Below are 27856 nucleotides of genomic sequence, written 5' to 3' on the forward strand. Positions count from 1 at the left end.
AAACATATGTTATCCTAAAATAGAAATATGTAAAAAAATCTTCATTATTTTGTAAATTACATTTATATCAGGGGCCATATCTAAAGGTAATTTTTTGAGTACTTGGAAATTTCGTAAAAAAATACATATATTTAATATATAATATGATATTTATGCAGGTAAAAATATACCAAAATATCACAAATTCTATAGGGAACAAGAATATATATAGATAGGGCAGCTTACGCTTCGGATATGTCCACAAAATGGCCGCCAACCACACTGACTCAGACTCCCTAATCTGCCACTTGAAATGTAGGAAGGGTATGTCAATTTCAAGGTGTTATTTACTAATCTAATTATTATTGGATATGCATAAAAATTGTATGGTGGGTTGCTGGATAATTGTCGATTATTTTACGACTATAAAATTAAAATTCTGACCCAAAAAATTTTTTTTGAAGGGAAATAAAATCGAAAAAAAAAATGTAAAACAATATTTTAGCTAAAAAAATTTGATGATATTCAATCAAAAAAAAAGTAAACAAAATTTTCCGACAAATAAACATCTAGAGGAATCATTACTCTGTGATAGTTCCTTAGTACGTAGTAATTTTGAAAGAATTGGGAAAAAACGAAAAAATGGCAATCACCGGAAAATCGAACACATACCTATATATACGCCATATCTGGCTAAAAAAAAGATAGGCATGGGTAGCCAGATCATCTAGAAACACTTTCCAACACTATAAAAATATAAGTTTTGCGACACTACTTGCCAATTCCTTACGGTAACATGACTAAGCAAAAAAATGCAAAAAAAATAAAAAGGGGCACTCGTGGAAAAATGGCCATTCTAATATACGGCATTTCAGAAAAAAAAAAATTTCAGCCACGTGCTAGGCAAACCATCAAGGCATATTTTCCGACAAATAAACATATAAATGAAATATTACTCTGTGATAGTTCCTTAGTACGTAGTAATTTTGAAAGAAATGGGAAAAAACGAAAAAATGGCAATCACAGGAAAATCGAACACATACTTATATATACGCCATATCTGGCTAAAAAAAAAATAGGCATGGGTAGCCAGATCATCTAGAAACCATTTCCAACACTATAAAAATATAAGTTTTGCGACACTACTTGCCAATTCCTTACGGTAACATGACTAAGCAAAAAAATGCAAAACAAATAAAAAGGGGCACTCGCGGAAAAATGCCCAACATTCTAATATACGGCATCTCAGATAAAAAAAAAAAGACATGCACGTGTTAGCCCAACCATCAAGGCACACTTTCTAACACATAAACATGAAAAAAAAATCAATAATATACGGCAATTCCTTACTACGTAGTAAATTTTTACAAATATTGAAAAAAAACAGAAATTGGCAACCGCAGTTAAATACCCAATATACCAATAACTACGTCGTATCTGACAAAAACAAAATCACGCATGGGTAGCCAGATCATCTAGACACACTTTCCAACATTAAAAAAGCAAAAGTTTTACGACACTATTTCGCAATATCTTACGGAAAAATGACTTGGCAAAAAAATTAAAAAAAATTAAAAAGGGACACTCGCGGTAAAATGCCCGACATTCTAATATACGACATCTCAGATAAAAAAAAAGACATGCACGTGTTAGCCCAACCATCAAGGCACACTTTCTAACACATAAACATGAAAAAAAATGAATAATATACGGCAATTCCTTACTACGTAGTAATTTTTACAAATATTGAAAAAAAAACAGAAATTGGTAACCGCAGTTAAATACCCAATATACCAATAACTACGTCGTATCTGACAAAAACAAAGTCATGCATGGGTAGCCAGATCATCTAGACACACTTTCCAACACTAAACAAGCAAAAGTTTTACGACACTATTTGGCAATATCTTACGGAAAAATGACTTGGCAAAAAAATGAAAAAAAATGAAAAAAGGGCACTCGCGGTAAAATGGTCCTCGTGGTGATGAACGACATTTTAACTAAAAAAAAAAACATGCACATGGTAGCCAAACAATCCACCAAGACTTTCCACAACTGATAACCTATACAAGTTGCACCATTCTACGACAATTTCATAATACGTAATAACTTTGATAATTATGCAAACTACCTCAGAAGGGTAAACTCAGACGCGAACGACCCCGACGCGTCTCAGAAATCGGGGAAGGAGTACAGCTACAGCAATGCACATCTGGACACTACTAGAGCGTGTAGGGGAGACACCTCCTGCAGGTCGATCACCCACAAATTCAGTCACAGGGGTGAGTCACGTGAGAAAAACCTGTTTTTTTTTGACGCTCGGGGTCGCAAACGACCCACCGTACCTATCCAGGGTTAAAGTGCAAGAGACTTGTAATCGTAAAATAAAAGACATTATAGAAGACATCTTAAGACATTCAAGGCTAAGCCATGGATGTTTTTTATGTCTTCTATAATGTCTTTTACTTTACGATTACAAGTCTCTAGCACTTTACATGGCTTATGTCTTTTTTGAGGTTTTCATTGGTAAAACAGATGTATTTCTTTTCAAAATTACATAATACAGTAGAAATTTATAAGCAGAAGATACAATAGTAATGTTCAGTTGAAGATACAGTAATAAATGTATAGGAAAGCAGTAAAACTTTGATTAATTTTGTAAAATTTAGTACAATATATAATTTATGAAACTAACATTGTGAATAAAAGAAATAAAAACTTCTATAAAATATATTTTTCATTAGCATTACAACCGTATTAAACAAAGAATATAAAGAACAAGATAATAAAAATATTAAAATTTTCCAGTAACGTGGAGTGTTCTCTCCTTAATCTAACGTTCATATGACAGTGTGTTCTCCCCAGTCGTCCCCCTCCCTCTTCTGGTAGCCTATCAGTAAAATGCCTTCATTCTCTCTCTCTGAAAGACCAGAGAGCTCACATACTTTTAACTATGATTAACCACAATTGTTCATTTATAAGACTGGTTTTATTCCCTTCCAATGTACAGAGTTCGTTCACTCTTCCACTGGTATTATGAGAGAAATATACACAGTCTCTTGGTATGAAAGTATTATTAAAGTGAAGACTATTTACTATGATATTCATGTTCAGTCCAATTCTCAAAGTATATTCATTCCTGACAACTCTTGTGACAAGTCTTGTGATAATAATTCATTCTAGCCTCAAAAATAAGTTTTTAAAATATATAAGGTACTTTAACTTTGGGTTTAAGCTTAGTTGACTAAGCTTAGTTGACTAAGAGTCGATTATTATTTTGTATTAATTTTTAAGTTTGTGAATAATTAAGAAAAACAAATAGATTTCTATCAATTCTTTTATTGTAGAAGATTGGTTGTGTCATACATAGGACAGGTTTCAATACACTCAATAGCATTATTAAGTATAAATATGAATACACTACAAAGCCAATGACAAGCTATATCAAATTCTTTTACCCCGTTTTCTAACAAACTCAACCAACGACAGAAAACCATAGAAAACGGAAATCTCAGATCCCATGAAATGGGATACTAAAGTAATATGTTATCTTTGATTTTTCTAAACATTGGAATGAGTTTGAAGTTAGAACATTTGAGATTAAAAGCGTCATGATTGTGTAAATTAGTTAAGTTTTCAATAAAAAAAAGAGAAGGAAATGGAAAGCCCACCAAGGCCCGCCCCTTCCCACCTGGTAACAGAAGACTAATTAGGCATTTTGTTTTTGAACGAACAGAGTCACCAAGCCCTTGAATGCTTTCCATTTCCTTCTCTTTTGAAATGTTTTATTGAAAATCTTACAGACATTAATGCAATGATTGTGAATTAAATACGCCAAGAATAGTATGAAGATTTTTCAAGATAATGTTATAGTATTTTATTTAGTTATAGATGAAAACTTAAACTTCAATTTTTTACATTTTAAATGATAAACCTTTAAGCAATGTCAGAGCAAGGGGATATCTTTTCAAATCTAAATTTTCTTTTAGAAACAATAATTAAATATAAACATGGTTGGAGGGAGTGGAGACCTCATCAGTCTTATATTACAATTCCACCACGATCAATTACTCCAGAATCCTTTTGCTCTCTCAAAAGCAGACAGGAACCACAACTGCCCCAAAGGATCTCTCTCATCCGTCCCATTTCATGTGCAGGATTGAGTCGGGTAAAGGAGAAGACACGTGCAAACCACTGCCCTGACTATCCTTACTACTCCTCCTAGCAGATAGGCAGATCGGACCGAAGTACACATTAACCTTGCACGTGGACCACAAAAAGTCAATTTAGTTCCATGTGTAATACATTCTCAAATATGAACAACCCTTAAACTAACAGTAGGCCTACCTACAAAGCGAACAACCCTTAAACTAACAGTAGGTCTACCTACAAAGCTGAATAATCCTTAAACTAACAGTAGGTCTACCTACAAAGCTGAACAACCCTTAAACTAACAGTAGGTCTACCTACAAAGCTGAACAACCCTTAAACTAACAGTAGGTCTACCTACAAAGCTGAACAACCCTTAAACTACCAGTAGGCCTACCTATAAGCTAAACAACCCTTAAAAACAGAGATTTTACCTGAGTGTCACATTGTCTTGTACTTATTCCTATCATACACACACACACTTACTAATCGAACAGTAGGCCTACTTTATAAAAAAATTAGTACACAGTATACACACACACACACTCTCTCTCTCTCTCTCTCTCTCTCTCTCTCTCTCTCTCTCTCTCTCTCTGCCCAGTCCTGAATAGATTCTATTGATATTAGATGCTCCTGAACATTTCTGACTAAAACAAATTATTGAAAAGCTTAAGGAGAATTTGAATGATCTGGAATCATCCTCTCTTACTTTGAAGTCAGTCTACCTTTCATGAAATATCTTTGGCATTATAAACTTCGTATTTCCAATCTTAATAGTCAGTAGTTTGTCCTTCATATATTAATAAAGAATATTTTTATAACTGCATATTGAACTCTCAACACCTTGCCTATCACCTAATCTTAATGTGGCCACGTAAAATATTAACATATTATCAAAAGATTCATAAAATAACTTTATAATTGACAATCTACAGATAAAAACAATTAGGATATACCAATCTGGTAAAGTAAGCAAATGATAAAGCTATTTAAAAATTCTTTAGATTTAATCTATAATTAATGCAAAAACAAGTGAAATTACTTTCAATTGATTAACCTGTGGATTTGCTATTTCATATATTTACATAATTACTCATTATGAAAATCTTTGAAATCTACGATTCAAGTATGAAATGAATTTAGGCACCAGAATTATTTAGATTATTCTCAAAACTCTTTGATTTGAAACTTCCCCTTTGGCCAATTATGTGAGGAAACAGATATTGTCTGTCATGAAATTTGAATTTTCAGAGCTGCCTACTGAACAAAGTTTACCCTAATCTCAATCTTAAATTCAGTCACATTATTTAAACTCAATCTTATTATTTAAACTCAATCTTATTATTTAAACTCAATCTCCTATGATTTAGTAAAATCTAGATTAAATTTTTGGCGTTAACCTCAGGTACAGACACTTGCTAACCTTGATTTAACCAGAGAAACACTAATCTAGGTGTCTCACTAAGATAACCTTTACACAGATCTATTAAAATCTGCTACCAATTAAACTAATTTTCACTAAAGACAAAACTAGTAAGAGACACTAACTCCTTTCTATAGACTAGATCCTTCTCTTAACACTTACACCAGGCCATCATCCAACCATCCGTTCATTGCTTGTTACGAGTTTACTGATGTACAAGGAATGCATTGTCCTGCATTAATTAATTCCTAAATTCAATACCAAAGTTTAATTTTAAGTGGTAGGACAGCAACATAAGTGGTGGACTCTCAGAGATGACTGTCATGAACCAATGATCAAAAAGTTTTCAAAAAGTTTCCAAAAAGTTTTTCGTATTACATAATGACAAACTGACCTTTTCCTTGTCCCCTTCAAGTTACCCAGAGATGACGGTAATATCTACATTAAAATCAATGCAAAAACAGACATTTGAAAAGTATATTGTACCATATTAAGAGAAAATGATAATCAAACTACCATTTGGTTAAAGTTAATTCCACCAATTATTAATTAAATCTAAATTAACTAATTGAAACTCAAAACTTTCTAACCAAATCAGCACAGGTCTTCTGTACTTCGCATCGATATGAAAATAATGAAAACGTTCAACATAACTCGAAAAGTTACTAAATTTCAAAAAATGAAATTGTGGCTTAATGGGGTGGTATTTGAAACGCTGAGTACATGAAATATCAAGACATTAAAATCTCTAAAAACTGATTTTTCAGGATTTTTCTTATAGTACTTACATAAATTCTGATAATTTGCTTTGAAGATTAATGTACTAACTTCTAGCTTTAGATTACCCTAAGTTACTACACATTTACTCAACATGGACGAAAGTTAACTAATGTTTTAATGAGTTTAATCAACAGTTTATGACAAATATATTAGGATTTAAACATTAGGGACTTTAGCATAAGCAGATTAGAGTTTATCAAACTTTGTTAATTTAACAGTTTTTGGCTTTAGTTGTCTGGAAAGAATAGCGTAGAAATTATGATCTTATAGTGAACAACTTAAATTGTAAATTCAAATCTCAAGTGTCATTAAAATCAAAAGAAATTGGCGAGTTATAAAGTTTATTACAATATAACACCAATACTCTGACTAGATGTTTTGTACAAGCTTCAGGGGCTTATCATATCATGTCTAAAATTTCTGAACTACAAAGTTTCCTTGCATAAAATGAATATAACTTCAGAGTGATTAAGTTTTGTCAATTACTACACAAGATACATTTCTGTACATCAGTATCATAGTACGTCTTTAAAATCTCATCTCAAAAAGTCATACTTCAGTTAAAATCCTTTGCCCAATCATGGAGAAATTTTAGAAATACTTAACCAAGAGCAGATTAAACTAAATTAAATTGAAGTCATATGATTTAACCCTGTATAAACATCCCCTAAGCTAGGTTACCTGATCCTGAATTCCACAAATAATGACTTTAATAATCCCTTAATTCCACTAATCAACATTGGCACTAACTCCCTACTAACAACTAAAACTATACCAACAACAATATACTCAAGAATGTATTACACATTTCTTCTAAAATGACTAACAGCAGTTCTTTATCCCTTCTTTATGTCCTGAACAGAAACAGTAGGAATCAGATATCTTGGGACATTTATGGTCCCAGCTGGACACCTTTTCAGAGAGCTCAGGGATCTCTCAGTGTAATGGAAAGCACTGGAATGCAAGACTGATTCTGCCAACATTTTTTGAGAGTTTTCTAAAATTTTAAAACTGAATTAAAATATCTCTACAACATTTTGATTTTCATTGACAGATAAAATTGAAAAATTGAAACATTAGTTACTAATTTCACATTAACATTGAAATTTCACATATTCTTGGACAGAATTTAAATCACTCTCTTGACAAAAAGTTTTTCACAACTCAATTTACACAATACATGATAAATTTGATATAGTTTGATTTGAAATGACAGTGTGTACATAACAGAAACCTGTTCAATTTGACATTACAATCTCCTACAATTCAAGATTAAAGATTAAAGATTTTTAAAAAGTTTTAAACTAAATTTCAAAAATGTTTAAACGCATGAAACATCAAAACTTTAAAATAATTTGAGGCTTTAAAGATCTTTTAACAAGACTGAATTATTAATCATGACTAGAATTGACAAGACAGAATCTACCCTGACAAGATTTCAAGGAAATCAAATTGGACTAAACATGTTCACCATAGCACACAGAGTCTAGCATTTTGACAATACAACATAACCAAGTAAACAGTCTCCTTCTCTCATCAAACCAGCGAAAGAATGAACGAGTTCCATACATGGGAAGTTCATAAACAGCCTAAATGAACAGTGGTTCCAGTCAAAAGCAAGAGATATACTTCATGGGTCCTCTGGCCTTTCAGTGGTGAGGAATATGGCAAATACTGATACCAGAAGAGGGAGGGGGCCAAATGGGGAGGGAGGTTCAGTCATATGAACGTTCCCTTTAATTTTTAAAATCTTTCCAAATAAGGAGGGGGAAGGATCAAGGAGTGGGAATGGGAGTTCTGAAACTTTAGTTATGTGTTAGAGTAAACAATCTGAATCGAACCCATTTGCAAGATTTTCCAAAATACTGCCCTCTATCATTTAAAAAAAAATCAGAGTTAATTTCAAGGTATGTTCATGTAGCTCAAGAGAAGATGAGAAATATCACTAATACTAGACAAAGCCCTACAATTTCATACACTCACATACTAGCCATCACACTTCCTAGCCCTACTAACCATTTCACACAAAAGCCCTCCTACCCATTTCACACAAAAGTCTTCCTAGCCTTTTCACACTAAAGCCTTTACTAGCCTTTTCACACTAAAGCCTTCCTAGCCTTTTCACACTAAAGCCTTTCCTAGCCCTTTCACACAAAAGCCCTTCTAGCCACTTCACACAAAAGCCCTCCTAGCCATTTCACACAAAAGTCTTCCTAGCCTTTTCACACTAAAGCCTTCCTAGCCCTTTCGCACAAAAGCCCTCCTAGCCATTTCACACTAAAGCCCTCCTAGCCATTTCAAACCAAAGTCTTCCTAGCCTTTTCACACCAAAGTCTTCCTAGCCTTTTCACACTAAAGCCTTTCCTAGCCTTTTCACACCAAAGCCTTCCTAGCCTTTTCACACTAAAGCCTTTCCTAGCCATTTCACACTAAAGCCCTCCTAGCCATTTCACACCAAAGTCTGCCTAGCCATTTCACACCAAAGTCTTCCTGGCCTTTTCACACCAAAGTCTTCCTAGCCTTTTCACACCAAAGTCTTCCTAGCCTTTTCACACCAAAGCTCTCCTAGTCATTTCACACCAAAGCTCTCCTAGTCATTTCACACAAAAGCTCTCCTAGTCATTTCACACCAAAGCCCTCCTAGCCACTTCACACCAAAGCCCTCCTAGCCACTTCACACCAAAGCCCTCCTAGCCACTTCACACTAAAGCCCTCCTAGCCATTTCACACCAAAGTCTTCCTAGCCATTTCACACCAAAGTCTTCCTAGCCTTTTCACACCAAAGCTCTCCTAGCCATTTCACACCAAAGCCCTCCTAGCCACTTCACACCAAAGCCCTCCTAGCCACTTCACACCAAAGCCCTCCTAGCCACTTCACACTAAAGCCCTCCTAGCCATTTCACACCAAAGTCTTCCTAGCCTTTTCACACCAAAGTCTTCCTAGCCTTTTCACACCAAAGCTCTCCTAGTCATTTCACACCAAAGCTCTCCTAGTCATTTCACACAAAAGCTCTCCTAGTCATTTCACACCAAAGCCCTCCTAGCCACTTCACACCAAAGCCCTCCTAGCCACTTCACACCAAAGCCCTCCTAGCCACTTCACACCAAAGCCCTCCTAGCCACTTCACACCAAAGCCCTCCTAGCCACTTCACACTAAAGCCCTCCTAGCCATTTCACACCAAAGTCTTCCTAGCCATTTCACACCAAAGTCTTCCTAGCCATTTCACACCAAAGTCTTCCTAGCCTTTTCACACCAAAGCTCTCCTAGCCATTTCACACCAAAGCTCTCCTAGCCATTTCACACCAAAGCTCTCCTAGTCATTTCACACCAAAGCTCTCCTAGTCATTTCACACCAAAGCCCTCCTGGCCACTTCACACCAAAGCCCTCCTAGCCACTTTACACCAAAGCCCCTCTAGCCATCTCGTCTGCCAACGATCACCTAAAACTATTTACTATTCTGTGTTATCCAGCAATGTTCTATTCCTACTTTAACTCTTAGTATTCAAATCTATACCAATCAACAAATCAGCCTTTCGACCTTCCCAGAAGCACAAAGTTTTAGACCCATCTTTACTAACCTTAAATTTAAGCTTCTCTAACAATATCTAATTCAAATCTGAAAAACCATGTACAATAACTTTTTGATAGGCCTATATTCTATAACTTTTTCTTTCATTCATAGTATACTCCTAAAATCCTCTCTATACATTAACTTAATATTGGACAGAGAGAGAGAGAGAGAGAGAGAGAGAGAGAGAGAGAGAGAGAGAGAGAGAGAGAGAGAGAGAGATTTAACATGGGGACGTGGGATGGACTTTTCATCAAATACTAAATCTTGCAAAATTAAGAATAAAAAAGTTAGATAAGTTTTTAAACAAATTAAAGACATTAAAATATTTACTCTAGATTTTTAAATGTAGGACCAATAGTGTATTTAAACTTTAGATTGCTTCAAATAAAGTTGTTAGTTATTATCCTTTATGAAATTCAAAATACAATGTGGGGGATCAGCTATCCAAGGTAAACTATTGAAACTAGAAAGGGTTTTGTGTGAAGGAACCTTAAATTTATAGGACAGAAAGAAAAATTTAAAAGGCTAGACAAGAACACACCTTGAAATAAGCATTTAAAGCAGCTCAATTTAAATGCAAAAAAAAAAAAAAAAAAAAAAAAAAAAAACTATGTAGGCTACTGTATACTTAAACTAAAACTTCATTTCCATCAACTGAAAGTTTTGGCATCGGATAATTCAGTACTCTTATATAAACTTAATTCCTAGTACAATAACACTACAGTTTGAAATTTCCCCAACTAATTTACTAACATATTCCTATTTCCTGAGCTTTAAAAATTATATAGATTACAAACTAAAACCTGCTTTAATATTCATAAAGGTTTTCCAAATCTTACTATAAATACTTAATTCTTGAAAGTCAAAATTGACAAATAGAAAGAAAAAATAGCTAAAACTTTGCTTCTGGGATCTCATGATTTGAATGTCCAATCCCACTAAATCATAGAAATAATTCTAGACTGAAATTGAACTGAAGCAGCCCTGCCTCTACCTGAAATAGCCCAGTCTATCTGAAATACACCACCCTCTATCTCAAATACAGTAACTCTTCCTTGAAATAGCCCAGCCTCTACCTGAAATAACTTTTACCTGAAATGGCCCAGCCTCTACATGAAACCGCCCAGTCCCTACCTAAAACAGCCCTGCATCTACCTGCAATAGCCCACCCTCTACCTTAAATAGCCCACCCTCTATCTGAAATAACTATACTTGAAAGAGCCCACCCTCTATCTGAAATAACTACTACTTGAAATGGCCCACCCTCTACCTGAAACAGCCCTGCGTCTACCTGAAACAGCCATGCATCTACCTGAAACAGCCATGCGTCTACCTGAAACAGCCATGCTTCTACCTGAAATAACTCTTCCTTGAAATAGCCCAGCCTCTACCTGAAATAACTTTTACCTGAAATGGCCCATCCTCTACCTGAAACAGCCCTGCGTCTACCTGAAACAGCCCTGCGTCTACCTGAAACAGCCCTGCGTCTACCTGAAACAGCTCTGCGTCTACATGAAACAGCCCTGCGTCTACATGAAACAGCCCTGTGTCTAACTGAAACAGCCCTGTGTCTACCTGAAAAAAGCCCTGCATCTACCTGAAAAAGCCCTGCATCTACCTGAAACAGCTCAGCATCTACTTGAAATAACTTTTATCAGGACGACCAAAAATTTAATATCTAAAAGACCTCAGGTTAGTTGACCCAATATTGCAACCTTAGTGATTGACATGGATTCATATAGACCTAAATTGCTTTATAAGTGAATTTTAGCCATAAATTATTCATTAAAGTAATTTTCAAAGGGAATTTAATCTAGGAAAACTAAATTCATGAAATTAAGAATGAAAGAACTTAGGTAAATTAGTAAGCTGGCAATATAACTTAGCATACTGTCCAAGACTTAAAACTTGAACTTAGATACTCAAATCCTCATAGGGAGAAAATGGTGTTCTAGAAGTTCCACTCGCTCTGAAGGACTTTGCCAGGAGAGTCCGGCTCCCAGAGGACTGTTCTAGAAGTTCCACTTGCTCTGAAGGACTTTACCAGGAAAGTCCAGATCCCAGAGGACTAGGGTAGTTCTTAATGTCCCTCATCCTTTTGGTTAGAGAGTTTGAAGCATCCTAGGAGAAGGCCACGTTAACCTGAAGGGCAAAAGTGTTAATAGGAACTCACAGAATATAACTAATTAAGATTCATAATGCACAAATTGAGTACTGTTTTCGGCCATTTTTAAAGCAATAATATGTTTTTAATAAATCAGATCAACTGAAAACAAATCAGGATATTTAAGCACCTAAAAGTAGGATATTTTAAGCCCCAAAAGTAGGATATTTTAAGACCCCAAAAGTAGGATATTTGAAGCTAAAAAAATAAGAGACTTTAAGCCCCCAAAATTAAGTTATTCTAAGCCCCAAATATAAGATATTTTAATCCCCAAATATAAGATATTTTAATCCCCAAATATAAGATATATTAAGCCCCCAAATGTAAAACATTTTAAGCTCCAAAACGAAGTCACAAAACTTATGATATTCTAAAGACCAATAGATTATGATATTTCAGTGAAGAAGTTATAGAGTATTTCAAAGCAAAAAGAGAAAATCGGGATATCTTAAAAGAACAAATAAAAAGGTTTTGATTTTTGTTACAGAGCAAAATATAAACTGGAAAGAAATTATTTTCACACATCAAGGCCCGCCTGAACAGACTCTTAGTGTCTGATGGAGGGCGAGAAATAAACCCCTAAAAGTAAAAGTAAAAAAGTAAATATAGAACTAAACTCTAAACTTACTCGAGTTTAAAAGCATTTAATAAATAGCATGAGTTTAATCTGAGCTTTCAAACTAACGGGATTTACTACTAGAAAAAAAAAAAAAAAAAAAAAAAAAACAGAATAATTCAGCCAAAAAAAAAAGAAAAGAAAAATTGATTTTTTTATTTGTTTGATCGAGTCCTATCACTTAAATTTTAATCTAAAGACTCCCCTTCCCGAAAATAATTCTCATAAAATGGAAAACAAATCACTTCAAAACCAGGTATTTACTGACTCCAGTCTAATATTCTATCTCTGTACTCTTATGATAACTTCACCCTAGTACCAAATGTCACAAAATCTAACCTAGGTTTTAAAAGCACACAACTTTCAAAATCATTTGACCATACAAACGAAGTTGACAGTATTGGATCATTGAAAATGGCAGACTTAACTCGGGTCATACTGGAGACAGGAGACTGAAGACCTTCATCACAATCTTTCAACTTAAGGATCAACAGCGTCTGTCTTCACGTCCTCTAGGCTTCGGTGCCATACCACACAAACTGGAACACAAATCTGGAAAGAATTGAAAAGGACAATTCAACAGAATTTTTGCTTTTGCCTATTTTACATCACTCATTTTTCCTAAAATTATTTTGACAAAGAAAAGTAAACTTAAAGTTTTATTATCCCAAAAAAGTAGGTCTAATGGAGACCTAGAATTAAACTATACTTGCATTTACATTTTTCCCTTTACAAAAATGCATTAATTTAATCAAAGCTTTTACCAACTACTCGGGAATTAGTAGAAAAAAAACATTAATAAGAAATATATATTTTGATCAAATACAGCCTAAGTGAATCCTGCGAGGCCAATTACTTGTTTCAAATCAAGAAAAAAATAAATCTCACTGGATGGAAAACCAATTTCTGGAAATAAAAAAGATCTTGAATATTATTTACTCAGCATAATCTAATATTGTTCTGTACGTGATTGAGGAACTTCATAACCAGCACTAAATGCCAGAAATCTAACATATCTTCTAAAAAGCATAGAACTTTAGAACGAGGATTTTACCTTTCAAGCGAAGTTCACAGTATTAGTTCACCCTGGATGGTGTCTTACAGAAGACAGAGGATTCGCTTGTAACAATTTCTCAACTTGTTGCATGACAGCCTTAGTGTCCTCTTTCAGTCATCAGTTTATGATGAATTCAATACCGAGCAAACTGGAGCACAAATCTGGAAAGAATTGAAAAGGACATTTTAGCAACATTTTCACTTTTGCCTACTGTACTTCAACTAGATTTCTCCCAAGATAGTTTAAGACTCCTTCCAAGCTTAAGATACTTGTCAATAGTTGACTATCCAATGTCAACAGCTGAGTTGACTGCCAGGCATAAAAAACTATTTAGTTACAAAAGATTCATGTTAGCACGAACAAATACAAGAGGTTTATTTGTTGAAAAAGTCATAATTCATTGGTTGTATTAATCAAATTGTCAAAAAACACCATACCTCAAACTATTGGCCACAAATGAGGGGGAACTAGTATACTGAGTAACATACCTACTGACATATTTTTGTTTTACTTTAATAGTTAAAATTCCAGTAAAATTTCACAAATAACAGATTGTTGTACTGCAGCATAATAGTTATAGATATAGTCATAGTTATAGTTATAGACTGTGACTGCAGAATTGGGTTCATACTTTATAACATGTATCCCTGGAGTGAACGAATTGGAGGAACAAAAACAAGGGTGGGGGGTGGGGAATGTTTGTTTCAATCTTCTATGCAAATATAGTAACGTTAGGCGGTTCTGGGATTACTAAAGAAATCTATATATCATGCTATATAAAGCCAATGCGTGACTGCAAGAATTGTTAAACTCATTATTATTATTATTATTATTATTATTATTATTATTATTATTATTATTATTATTATTATTATTATTATTATTATTATTACTTGTGAAGCTACAACCCGAGTTGGAAAAGAAGGATGCTATAAGCCTGAGGGCTCCAACAGGGAAAATAGCCCAGTGAGGAAAGGAAATAAAGTAATTAACAATTAAAATAAAATATTTTAAGAACAATGAGATTAGAATAAATTTTTCATACAAACTATAAAAACATAAAAAAAAACAAGAGGAAGAGAAATAAGATAGAATAGTGTGCCCGAGTGTACCCTCAAGCAAGAGAACTCTAACCCAAGACAGTGGAAGACCATGGTACAGAGGCTATGGCACTCTCCTACCTACAGCAATTCATGTGACAGATTTCCTAAAAATGGTTTTGAGAAGTTATGTGAACAGATCGTAGCACAATATCCACATTAACGAGTTCACATTTTGGTTATTATGGTACGTTTTAATAAATTACTTTGATTTTATGATTAAGTGTTTTATTAAGCTTTAAACCATTACCTAAAGATCCTCGCTTAGGGTGGTGGATCTTCAGACGAGAAAATTTAAGATAGTGGATCTTCAGGTGATCCAAAAATCAAATACTTATTTTTAAAAGTAAGTTTGGCTACTAAAGATAACGCCAGTCGAATCTGTCTTTCCAAAACCATGCAGAAATAACTTTGGACAACCGATAACTGATTGTCCGACTTGCATTGACCTACAGTGGACAAGTCCAGTCATTTTTAGTGAAGTGTTATGTTATAATGACCTCAGAAATACGTCACTAAAGAATAAGGCAAACTGGGACAATGACAAGTTCATCGTGAACATCGTCATCACCTGTGTTCTTTCCAGGACTGACTATTGAAACTCGCTCTGTTACCATCTCAAATGACAACTGAAGATATTATGATCTTGTCTAACTTATTCTTGAACTCGTTTACCTAAGTGTTACTGTTCACTACATCCGCTGGAAGTCTATTCCAAGAATTTGCTATTTTCGTATGTAAAGAAACTTTTCCACATTAAGTTGAGGTGTATCTTTTCAATTCCAGTTTGTGTCCGTTACCTCTGAGCTGATTTGAATAAGCTGTAGTTGTTCTTTAGACTATCACAAAGTTATTCAGTCACAAAATGATTGAGAGAGAGAGAGAGAGAGAGAGAGAGAGAGAGAGAGAGAGAGAGAGAGAGAGAGAGAGAGAGAGAGAGATTGGAGCTTTCTAAGTGCTTCAATTATGTGGATTTGACAATACAGAAATCATTCAGTGAGATACGCAAAATTCCTAAGAATGCATACGACAAACAGATCTTGTAGGTCCTGTAGTGAGTAAGGTTCCCCTGTGTGATAGGACCACGAAACCAGTCTTTAAAGTGAAATATTAAAATTAAACAATGGAGTGCTAATTACTGTTTATATATATATATATATATATATATATATATATATATATATATATATATATATATATATATATATATATGTATATATACATATATAATATATACATATATATATATACATATATATATGTATGTATATATATATATATATATATATATATATATATACATATATATATATATATATATATATATATATATGCAAGACCCCGCTATTATTATCAATATATAATTGTAGACGTTCACTGATTCACAAAACGGAATAAATTTAAGATGACAAAAGCAATTAAACGATGAAATTTAACAAAATATTTTTCATCTTCTGACACTATATTCTAAGATATGCAAACCACGAAGAAGAAGAATATTTATAACCAAACAATTCTCATTCAAAAATTAGTTCAAAGCTTTATATTTCATATTGAATCCAAAACTTAACAGTCATCACAGCATTTCGAATTCACCAATGTTCTGTATTTTTTTTAATCTTTTAACGAAATTGTGGTAATTTAACAATTAACATCCATTATCCTGTGTGATACACAAAATGCTTAAGATGAGATAAATTTATCTTGTAGGTCTCTGCGTTATGCGTGAAGTAAGTAAGTAAGTAAGTAGTGAATATGAAGGTAAGCAAGCAAGCGAGTAGAAAATACATTTGATGAAATCCAAAGTACATTCTTTAGTTTTTTAATCACCAGCATAATTTCCACATTTTGAATATTTGCTCACCTTACATTAATGGACACATGTGAGTAGGCTGACTGATCACACCAAAAGAGAGTTGTTATACGCAAAAGGACACAGTCGGAGGTAACACGAATACATTTGCGTATTAATTTTTGAGCATTTAATCTCACATTTGAACATCTAATCTCACTTCTCCCTTTACGGAAAGAATTGCCTTTATAACCTAGAGTTTCTTTGTGCAGTTCACAGCCGGACAACACTAGTCTCTCGTACCTGTTTCCAGCAAAACTGGACAAAAGCGTTTATCCCCAAATTGGCCAAGTAAAACACTCATTGGTCTAATAAACATCATATGATAGGCCACCGTAGACCGTAAAAAACGTAAATTACTGTCGGGAACTAACAAACGAACATACTAAAAGTAGGTAAATATTCCCAACAAAAAGTAATTTCTTAGTAATTTGTTGTTATTATTATTGTTATTGTTTTTTATTAATTATTATTATTATTATTATTATTATTATTATTATTATTATTATTATTATTATTATTATTATCAAGCTAGAAATGTGGAGCCAAGCACGTGAAGAAAAAAGATATTTTAATGGAAGGGCTAAACTGGGCTTGGATGACATCAAGAAAGTTGGATTTTGTATCTAGAATAAAATTAACAATTAACTATACAAATAGAAGGGGATCAGTGCAAAGGTTAAAGGAATGTTTTATAGAAGTGACATTAGATCTGCAATGTTTTTTTTTTTTTTTGGGGGGGGGGGGACTGACACACTAGTGATTTAGAAGGCACAAGATAGGAAAATGGAATTGGTAAAAATATGAATGTTGAAATGGATGTGCAGAGTTGAAAAAATTAATATAATGGGCCAAGTGAATGTTGTGGGAGTTGCTTACATATTGAGAGAGCCGTTTTATAAAGTGAGAAAAGTGGCAAAAGTTTGGATGAACTTAATAAACGTGAAAAAAGTGGCTGTGTTGATATTCTGGGAAGTACTAGTTGAGATGTCTGTGAAATTGTGAGAATGAAAACGTGAGAAGAGACACAAAAGCCTGGATGAAGTTGGAATAACATCTTTTATACTACAAGCAAATAAATGTATCGTATTGGTAGGAAGAGCACAGAATACGGGAATAAAAACTGCACTTGGTCTATAAACACTGGACAAAGGATGTACCTTGGGACTGGCAGGAAGAATCTAACCAAACACTTTGAAATTTGGTATTAAAAAGTTATTTAAAGATTAATGATACTTAAACAGCCTGAAAAGCAGGAGTGTTCCACTTTAAATGTTCTCACATACTAAAATAATATCTAATTTAGTTAACCACTTACCTATAATTACTGCAGTGTATATCTGTAGCTCGGTTGCTGCAGAGAGTCGGAAAGAGACAGGAATGGAGAGCCATGATTGCCGATCTCTTTGGGATATTGATACACCTGCACGATGATGATGATGATGATTATTTTTGTAGAGTCTTGTGGTCTTTAGAAGGGACAATTGAGATACTGCTTAGAAAGATCATCATCATCTTGACGACTGTGTCCATCCTCTGATGAAAAAAAAAGAAATTAATTAATATTATAGTAATTTTATTTATTAATGCAATCATTCCATATACAACAACATTTATAGTATTGAGAGAGAGAGAGAGAGAGAGAGAGAGAGAGAGAGAGAGAGAGAGAGAGAGAGAGAGAGAGAGAGAGAGAGAGAGAGAGAGCGAGCGAGCTTTAGTATTTAACTGATTATCACAAATAAAATTGAAAACAAATATATAAAGAAACTCATTTTCCATTCAAATAAACTCAAAGGTTCCTTTTCAGTTGACTCAACATATTCACTACTTTTAAATTTACTACAACAACCATGTTCCTCGTTGCTCAATCCTCAACACAGATTAAAGTCACAAGGTGTAAGGCAATGTAATCTCCAGCATTTTCATTATCAACTAATGTATGGGACAACTTCTTTGGTTGGCAAAACTAATTTTCTTAACTCTATGCTAAAGCTTCTTTTCGTAACTCTCTACATCTCAACAAATGTTCTGTTGTATTATTTGTTTCTTTGTAAACCTCACAAAGCCTTTCATTTTCATTCTTTTTTTTACATTTTCTATTAAAGCTATTCTGTCTTGTTTCTCTTCTTATAGTTATTTTGAAGTTTTTATCCTCTTGTTATTTTCAAGTTTTTATAGTTTATATGGGGAAATTTATTTTGATATTATTGTTCTTAAACTTCTCCTCACTGGGCTATTTTCCCTGTTGGAGCGTTTTGGGGTTATATCATCCTGCTTTTCCAACTAGGGTTGTAGCATAATAATAATAATAATAATAATAATAATAATAATATCGTATTCATCCGCGATTGGTTGATTCCACCTATGTAATCCATTCTGTTATTCCCTTTTACAAACAACTATGTTATTTCTGTTTCCTTTTTCCTATATATCTATAGCAATTTATGTTTTCATTTAACCTTTTATTTCGATTTTTAGTTTTGACTTTTTATTTCTTATCTCTTCAATTTTGTTAATATACTTATTGCATATTTCTAAATGATTTTCATTTTTTCTTAATATTGACCATGTAGTTCCCTGCTGTCTCTTCAACTAACTTTATCTGTTATCTTATGTAATGATGTTTTAGAAACGCATCACCTTTTCTTACTTTCTCTCTCCTGTCCAAATGCTTGTTCTCGCTATCAACCCCAAAATAAGGTTTAGTTGTAACTTGTTCAAATATTCCTTTAATAATCTTGAACCGAAGTCTATCTAACATTATAACACAATAGGTCTCAATATTTGGTAACAATGTAGGTACCACTGCAGTCTCTATATCTTTATATTTTCACCTTCAATGTCAATTATCCAACTCTATTATAACGTCTCCATACTTCCTAACTTCCTGTTCTAAGTATTTAACTTCCCTTCAGCTTATGCTAAAACTATGGTCTCATTTTTCCATTAGTTAAAATGACACTTATGAAGTGAATGCATAATAAAATGGAAGTCATAAAATCAGGTTTCAATGAAAGTATAAGTTCCACAAATCACCAAATTGAATTTTAGATTTTTGGAAATACGTGTGAAAAAATATGAAGGGAAACTTAAATTCAAAAGATAATAAAAAGACGAGTTTCAAATAAAAAAAGAAAAATCTGGGATAATGTTTAACGTAATATGGAAAGTTCACTGAATATAGTTTACTCTGAAAACAAAAAGAAAAAAAAATTAAAAAATTCAAAAATCATCATCTCTATCTTGTCTTAGCAAAGAAAAATAAGAATTAGGTGTAAACATCGGTTCCCGGATCAACTTGCAAAAATACTAAAATTACCTTCGCAAAGTGATTGAGTTTATATCAGTCAGTCAACTCAAATAAAAAAGGAAAATTTACAGGGTTCATTTCTCTCTCTCTCTCTCTCTCTCTCTCTCTCTCTCTCTCTCTCTCATCCATTGAATTTGGGGATTGAATGAATCTCAAATGAGAGAGAGAGAGAGAGAGAGAGAGAGAGAGAGAGAGAGAGAGAGAGAGAGAGAGAGAGAGAGAGAGATTATATAACAAGGCATTGTCACTTTCCTTTGCCATGCATGAGTGGCTTTAAAACCTTTAAAACTTTTGTGACATTAATAAATTTTATGCCTAATGGCAACATGGCTTAGCTATTCACTGGACTAACTTAGTCTCTCTCAGTGGAAATCACCTTAGAAATATTGCTTTCGTAAAGAAATATCTGGAAGGGCATTGTTAAGAAACTAGGATTAACTGAGTTGTTGTCAGGATCGTCTACACTAACTATCTATTACAACATAATCGAAGTGTAACTTAGGAAGTTGCAAATCATAATAAACAGAGGAGAAAGATTAATAACACACTACTGACTAAACAACACTGCCTTGCCTATTAACCTTAGAATAAATTGAAGATATTACACGAGACTCATCAAATTATCATAATTGGACGTCCAACATAAATAAGCTAATTGTTATACATCGTGCAGGTAACAAATAATGGACACAAGAATATTTATGAGTTGTTGAGCTTTCAAATATGCGTTCTTAAGTTAGTATACCAAGTACTCACTCTACATCCAAAGGATATGTGATATTAAGGCCTTCAAAAGAAGATGAAGACTTTTTTTTTTTAAATTCATGAAATTTAACAATCAACGAAGATTACGCAATACGATATTCTTAGTAATTGAGAATGTTTACAACAAACAAATCATGTAGGTCCTCCAGTGCACCGGGGATAAATTAGAGACAGCTATTCAAGTATGTTAAAGCAGTTGAGTGTTTAAATCAAAAGAGATTTTCGTGGACGTATTGATTCCAAAAGTAAAATGTGCGAATTAGTAAAATTGGGGTGATTTATCCAGGGGATTACTTACTTGTTTACTTGTTGGGGGGGGGGGGGGTTAAATCCAACCGTCCAATGAAGTCGAGTGAACTACTTCTCGGGCGGGTCCATACTAATCATCTAATGAAACATTTTCTTTATAACTTATACAATTCTTTGATTGTAGCATCTTCCAAATCATATGATCTTGTGAAAAGTAATGTCTTTCGTTTCTTTTTAAATTCAATTGCGCCCTTTAGGTCCTTCATTTCAGTTGGCAGTTTATTATAATGTTTAGGCGCACGGTAGCTAAAAGCCCTTTCACCAAATTTACTGTTTGTTCTTGGTTCAGATAGTCTATGTTTGTCATTCATGTGTCTCATGTTAATGAATCGACTCAAGATTCATAGAAAATTACAAAGCCTTTTTTTAAATATGAGGCAACAAGTATAATAGACATCCGTAAAATGAAGCAATGATGAGGTCATTGCTTTTGTTTCGCTGGGCTGAAGAATTTTGTAAGGTCTAGTATATTAGTGCAATACTTTTCCCTTCAACTCATGGTATTTCATGAAGTTAATCACGACGAACTGTAATACATTTTGAAGGAAAATATAAAATACATAATCGAAGGTGTTATTTTTTACAGTGCAAAGGGGGACGGGGTCACTAAGGGGTATGTGAGGGGTAGTTGGAGATGGTTTGGGCATGCTCTTCGCACTCCCTAAGAGAGATTAGTTTACCAAACGTTTAACTTGGCACCACAAGGCACTGGAAGAGTTGGAAGACCCAGACCTACATGGCTGAGGACTATGAAGCGTGGGGTAGATGATGATGAATAGAGAAGTATTGAATTAAAAGCTTAAGATAGAGATGACTGGCAAAAAATAACCGTGGCCCTTTGCGTCAATAGGCGTAGGAGGAGGATGAAGATGATGAAACAGAAAAATATCTAAATTTCAATACTGATATCACAGACGTGAATTAAAATATTGGCTTGCACATTCACAGTGTACAGCGGACCTTTTTATTCATTTTCACAGTAAATGAGCAATATGTGATATGAAATGATGAATACTCTGATCGAACAAGATAAAATGACTGTAGAGAGTAGGGTTCCCCTGCTGTATGGGATCGGAAAAGCAGCCGTCAAAGTCACCTGCTCAGCAAGATCAAAAAAATAACTGAACCTTTTCCCAGTGTCGTTGACCGAAAAGTCGAGTCACTGGAATTGTAATCTAGGATAGATTCTCTTTCGAAGCATTGAATCCTTGGATGAAACTTTGATGACGGTTCAACGCTTCTAATGAATTCTTTACAAATGTCTACGTCATTCAAAAAACGTAAGCAGTTAACAACTTAACTTTTCCCTATCCTCTGAAAAATACAATTCATTAATACTGTATCTCCTCCCCATGCACGATTTCCTTGATCTTTCAAAAGCAATTAGGTATAACTAAAGTAAAAGTTCCATCCTTTGCCGTGGTTTCTCTAGGCATTATAATACCTCAGATATATTAACTCTGATCTTTTGTCCCTTAATGATTTGAATCAATAAACAGTGTTACTACAAATGAACTCTCCTTAACGAAGGTATAAAGCAAATTATATTTCCCTGATGTATTTGAAGAACATGCCCAAACCCTCTCTATCTAACCCTCATCATAATCTTCCCAAGAGAGATTAGTTCACCAAACGTTCACCTGGGCTCCACAAGGCACTAGATGAGTTGGAAGATCCAGGCCTACATGGGTTAAAAGGCCGCTCATGAATGGCAGGGGCAAGGGACAGCGACATTGCCATATCGTGCAGGACAATGTCCTAGAGACTGACCATATAAACATATGATCAGCACCCAAGACCTCTCTCCACCCAGGCTGGGACCAAGGAGGGCCCGGCAATGGCTGCTGATGACTCAACAGATAGACCTATAGGCTCTCCCAAATCCCCATCCCTCCTAGCTCACAAGAATGGTGAGGTTGCAGTGACCAAAGAAACTAACGAGTTTGAGCTGGACTCTTATACCAGACTGACGCTCACCTGTCAAGGATGTGAAGTAGATGATGTATGGAGAAGTAATGAAATAAAAGCTCAAAATAGAGACGACTGATGAAATCTAACCGAGGCCCTTTGCGTCAACAGGTGTAAGAGATGTTGATGAGGATGATGTACTTCAAGACATTTTGAGTTTAAGATATGAAAGAGCAAAAATCGAGATTTAACAAGAAATTTAGAAAAAAAAACTCGCCTTGCTTACTTTCAATTCGATGTTAATGGAATAATTACTCAACTGGGGTATGGATTTTGTTATCTAAAAATAGGAATTCCATTTAACGGTCATAGTGTGGCCTCAATTTTACCTGGTGTAGTCTATAGATGACCACCCAATACCCAGGTGAAAACCCATCTGAATTCGTTAATAAACTCTGGCTAACCTACTATGAATTTGCAACCAACATATGAAAAATAATAGTAAATATCCCAAATGAACATAAAACAGGAATATATACTAAAGCTAAATCGTATTTCAGTTTCAAAACCAAAACGAAAAGTATTGAAAATTCACTTATTGGCCGAACTAAACAAAGGACTTTTACAATCATCAGTACGGGCTAGACCACACACTAACCACAAACAAAAGGATTATTATTAACAAAGGTAATTTGTGAATATGTTCTAGATAAAACCATGATTATTGCAGGATGCGCAACACATTTGAGATCGCCAACATAACCTATGAACATAAATTTGCGATTCAACTTAGACACGTAGGCCTACTATAGAATTCTTTAATTGTGGAACCAATACTGAGATGACACTTTTCGATTGGTTTTGTACCGCATTGCCAAGTGTGAACTTTCAGTTCAATACGTACCCCAGTATCTGCATAATGTCAAATTTGTAAGTCGAGTTGGATTAACATTTATAACTGTTATAACATCTAAAAAAAAGTCTTTTCAGGGTTAGAACTCAACAGAAGCACTTGTCCATTATAACCACCTTGAGACAGGTCAAATATTTTTGTTGTTGGTGATTCTAGATCAGTTAAAACATATTTCCTTACACAGAAAATACTTTTATATCAAGATACTTTTGTTATTACTAAACTCCCTCATCTTGCCACAACCACAAACATTGACGAAAATCGAAACAAGTTACATATAAATTTTTGCGCCTTCGAATAAAGTTTTAGTCTACAAATGGTCAGACAGTATTGACGTTTTAAGCAATCATCAACGGGATATTGCTGCCGGAAATGTCCATATAAAACTACTTATATAGTAATTGAAAATTGATAAATGTAAAATAAAATTAACTTATTACCTTTGTGTGAAACGAAGATAAGGCTTTCTATTTTCATATTAAAAACTGATTTTCTTTCAAACTTCACGGACAACAAAATACAAATATTTAGAATACCACTTTTGCCTGACTGGTCGAAAACAGACAAGGAAATGCCACCTCTTTAATTAAAGTACGAGTTTAGTGAATGAAAAAAGGTCATTTATTAGAGCTTAATAGAAAATGAATCGTATCAATAAAAGCTCTCCCAAAAATATTTTCTCATAGATATCAGAATTACACAAGAAATTCGTCCTAACTTCTTACGATTCTGTTACCAGCGTATGAAAACTTGCAAGGAAAAATACGATACCTAAATCGTGGCCCTGTTTGAAAATGAAATAATTTGAAAATAAACATGAAACGTGTTTTATGCAAAATTACCTTAGACTCTGTATACAATAAACGGACCTATATATGAAAAGCTATCTATAGTATCTAGTTAATTAGATTTATGAATGTTTCAGGAAATTCCATGTTTATTAACAATAATAACAACAACAACAACAACAACAACAACAACAATAATAATAATAATAATAATAATAATAATAATAATAATAATAATAATAATAATAATGAACAAGTTGTGCAACTCATGCAAGACTGCCCATATCACCTAGAAACGTAAGCATAATTTAACAAAGAAGTAGCCTACTCTTGAAATCGGTTCCTAAATTCTAACGAAATAAAAATTGCCACTGCTGTATGATGTCACAGCCTACATTCCACGATTGTGGAATCAATGCTCAAAAACTTTTGCGTCATTCTTTCCTACAATTTCAAATGTGAACAGTCAAATCATTGAAAATATGTAGGCCATTAAACTGACATTATAATTGTTGTAGCATCTCCACTCATTCTCTCATGGTTAAAAAACAGAACTGATGCTTTATAACCACTACTTAAGTCTAAATATTTTTTTTTCTGGTAATTATTACATGGTTAAAGTCTTGCCTTAGATTCAAATTGTCCAAATCCACAAAGTATTAAAGACAGCATCAACATTTCAGGCAATCATGGCATCACTACTAACCACTTTTTTCATAAATTAATATTGTCGCAAATAAAGCTAATCATCATGTAGTAATAAAATTAATTAATGCAGAACAAATTCAACTTTTTACCTTGATACTGAAGGAAGACTTAGTATTAATTACTGAATAAGGCTTTCCATTTACAGATAAAAATTTTTTGAAAATTCACTGACAACGAGTAGGTCCGTCCTCTTAAACGAAGAACAAATATACAGAAAACCAGTTCTGTCTGGTTGGTCGAAAACAGGCAAGGAATCACCTCACCACTTACAGTAAGAGTTAATTATTCATTACTAATGAGGTGATTATAGGTCTGCTATTGGAATATGAAACAATATGAGAGTTGCATACGAAATAAATCGTTTCTATAAAGGTTTTCCCAACAATATATACTATAAACTTAGATAAAAAGCAGTGTTCCTACTTGGGATTTTAACACAGTCATTTCCTACTTTAATTTAAACTTGAATTTCAACGTATTGGTGGTATAGAGTCCCTTAAAAATAAAAAATAATAAGCCTCATTTTCTACCAAACACTTCTGTGCAAGTGCATGTGTTGAACTGACTTAATCTAAACTTACAAATAACTTATATCTTGGATTTGATGCTTACTGCTTTCCTGTATTATGAGAGAGAGAGAGAGAGAGAGAGAGAGAGAGAGAGAGAGAGAGAGAGAGAGAGAGAGAGAGAGAGAGAGCACCTAATTGGTGGGCGTGGCTGGCCAAAGACTTTCAAACTAATGAAGCGAGACAATGGATGTTCCATAAAGCAAAAGAATTGTATATTTTTGTCTTAAAGATTGTGTGTATTTGGTTTCAAATGAATGGCATTTGTATAATCATACATCATGTATATACCGAGTTATAAAAGTAATTCATTTTGGGTATAAGTAAAATAATAATTCTGTAAGAATGTCGAGTTGTTCACTGAATTATATTCTTCGTCAATTAACCAATTACTTTTTAATACACACATCACCTGAAACTCTCGGTTCCTAATGAAACTTTTTCAAAGCAAATAATTTACCCAAATTATACAGTTTTCACCATATCTATTCAACGAAATCACATTCACAATTTTAATATGTGAAAAAAAATTCTAATAAAATTTCTTACCAGATTAAATTAAAAGATGTGATTAAAACACAGTTGTGTATTTTATTAAATGAAATATTGAGCAGTCTTTACGATACGACACTATTTCAATCACGGGAACAAAAAACCTATAGAAAGTATATATTATCGACATTTGATTTGGATTATAAAATCTAGGACTACGGCTATGGGCATAGGTAAAATCCCCATTAATTTTTACAGTAACAACTTCAGTTATAGGTGATTACAGATTCCTTAACTGGAACTATAACCACACAGAGACTACAGTTATACACCATCATATTGTTAATTGAAAAGTTAAAGCCACATCTGGAAAGAATATCATTTAATAACCACTCACTGATTAATGGTATTACCAACACACGCTAAGGAGGACAGTTCTGAGAAATGTCTTTTTATAAAGTTTCTTCACCAATAAAAGACCCTTAAAGAAATTCGATGATTTAACACATGGAAACCTACAGCACCTACAAGATATTCAAATCTGTAGTATTTTGAGTCACTAAAGATACCGCAAGAACATAATAGAATCAATAAGACCTTGTAAAATGTGTCCCTCCTTACCTAATGAAGCCTTCACTGTTTGCAGGATCACAAGTTGAAAGACAAGAGTCACAAGACTTAGTTCCTTCTTCCTCTCTCTTTGTACGAGAAATGAATCTTCTTCTACAGTTTACACAGTCAGGAACATCCCTAGACGGTCCCTAAAAGTTCCCCTGACCAGAAGTAGTTTCTCCAGGTAGTTTCCAACAAAAACCGAGTCTGTAGCCTACTAAATACTGTACTATTTACTCCTGTATCTTCTATGATTATAATATATTCTGTATCTATTTTAATTATGGTGTTTGTGAAACCACAAATAGTAATATTCAGCTTTTGAATGACGAACTCATGTTTTGATTTAATTTTGTGCTCTGAAAGATATATTAATCAAATTATAATTGTAATGAATGTCATATCAAAGGAAAATAATAAAACGTAATTAAGTCATTATAAATCTTATTGAAGACAGAATTATTCATGAATATTTACAATAGAGTGTTTTTCAGTTACCAGACGTATGGGAATTCGCACATTTCATATCCCCCAAAACCTCTAAAAATTCCCAGATTTGGGGAGAAATTCTCCCCAAAATAGCCCCCTGGTTAAATAATTGTTAATCGATTAATATTGCTTGTTAACATGATTATAGGGCTCTATCATAGCTTATGGCTTATATATTAGGCATTTCTGAATCATTAGATAAAATCCTTCAGTTAATGTAATATTAATTGCTAAGTATCTTTATCTAAAATTGAGAGGGCAGTTAGAATGAAACAAACTTATTCTCATATTATCTTATTATT

General features: G+C 33.7%; 2 long non-coding RNA genes across 7 annotated transcripts in view; one reads left to right on the plus strand and one right to left on the minus strand.

The window, feature by feature from the left end:
• LOC137638227 (uncharacterized) overlaps window positions 1-27856 on the plus strand; it is a 433485-nt gene that overhangs the window by 141810 nt on the left and 263819 nt on the right. The window lies entirely within an intron of this gene.
• On the minus strand, window positions 3944-27146 carry LOC137638226 (uncharacterized). 5 transcript variants are annotated; one of them, XR_011043924.1, is made up of 5 exons: window positions 27075-27146; window positions 18013-18230; window positions 13740-13903; window positions 11439-13237; window positions 3944-11375 (listed from the first exon to the last, which is right to left on the minus strand). It is a non-coding gene; the product is annotated as an uncharacterized lncRNA (long non-coding RNA). The 5 variants fall into 5 exon arrangements; XR_011043922.1 differs by having other exon boundaries at window positions 3944-11396; XR_011043923.1 differs by having other exon boundaries at window positions 3944-4326; window positions 4366-13237.

This window comes from Palaemon carinicauda, chromosome 3, assembly GCF_036898095.1.
Source record: "Palaemon carinicauda isolate YSFRI2023 chromosome 3, ASM3689809v2, whole genome shotgun sequence".
Lineage (NCBI taxonomy): Eukaryota > Metazoa > Arthropoda > Malacostraca > Decapoda > Palaemonidae > Palaemon > Palaemon carinicauda.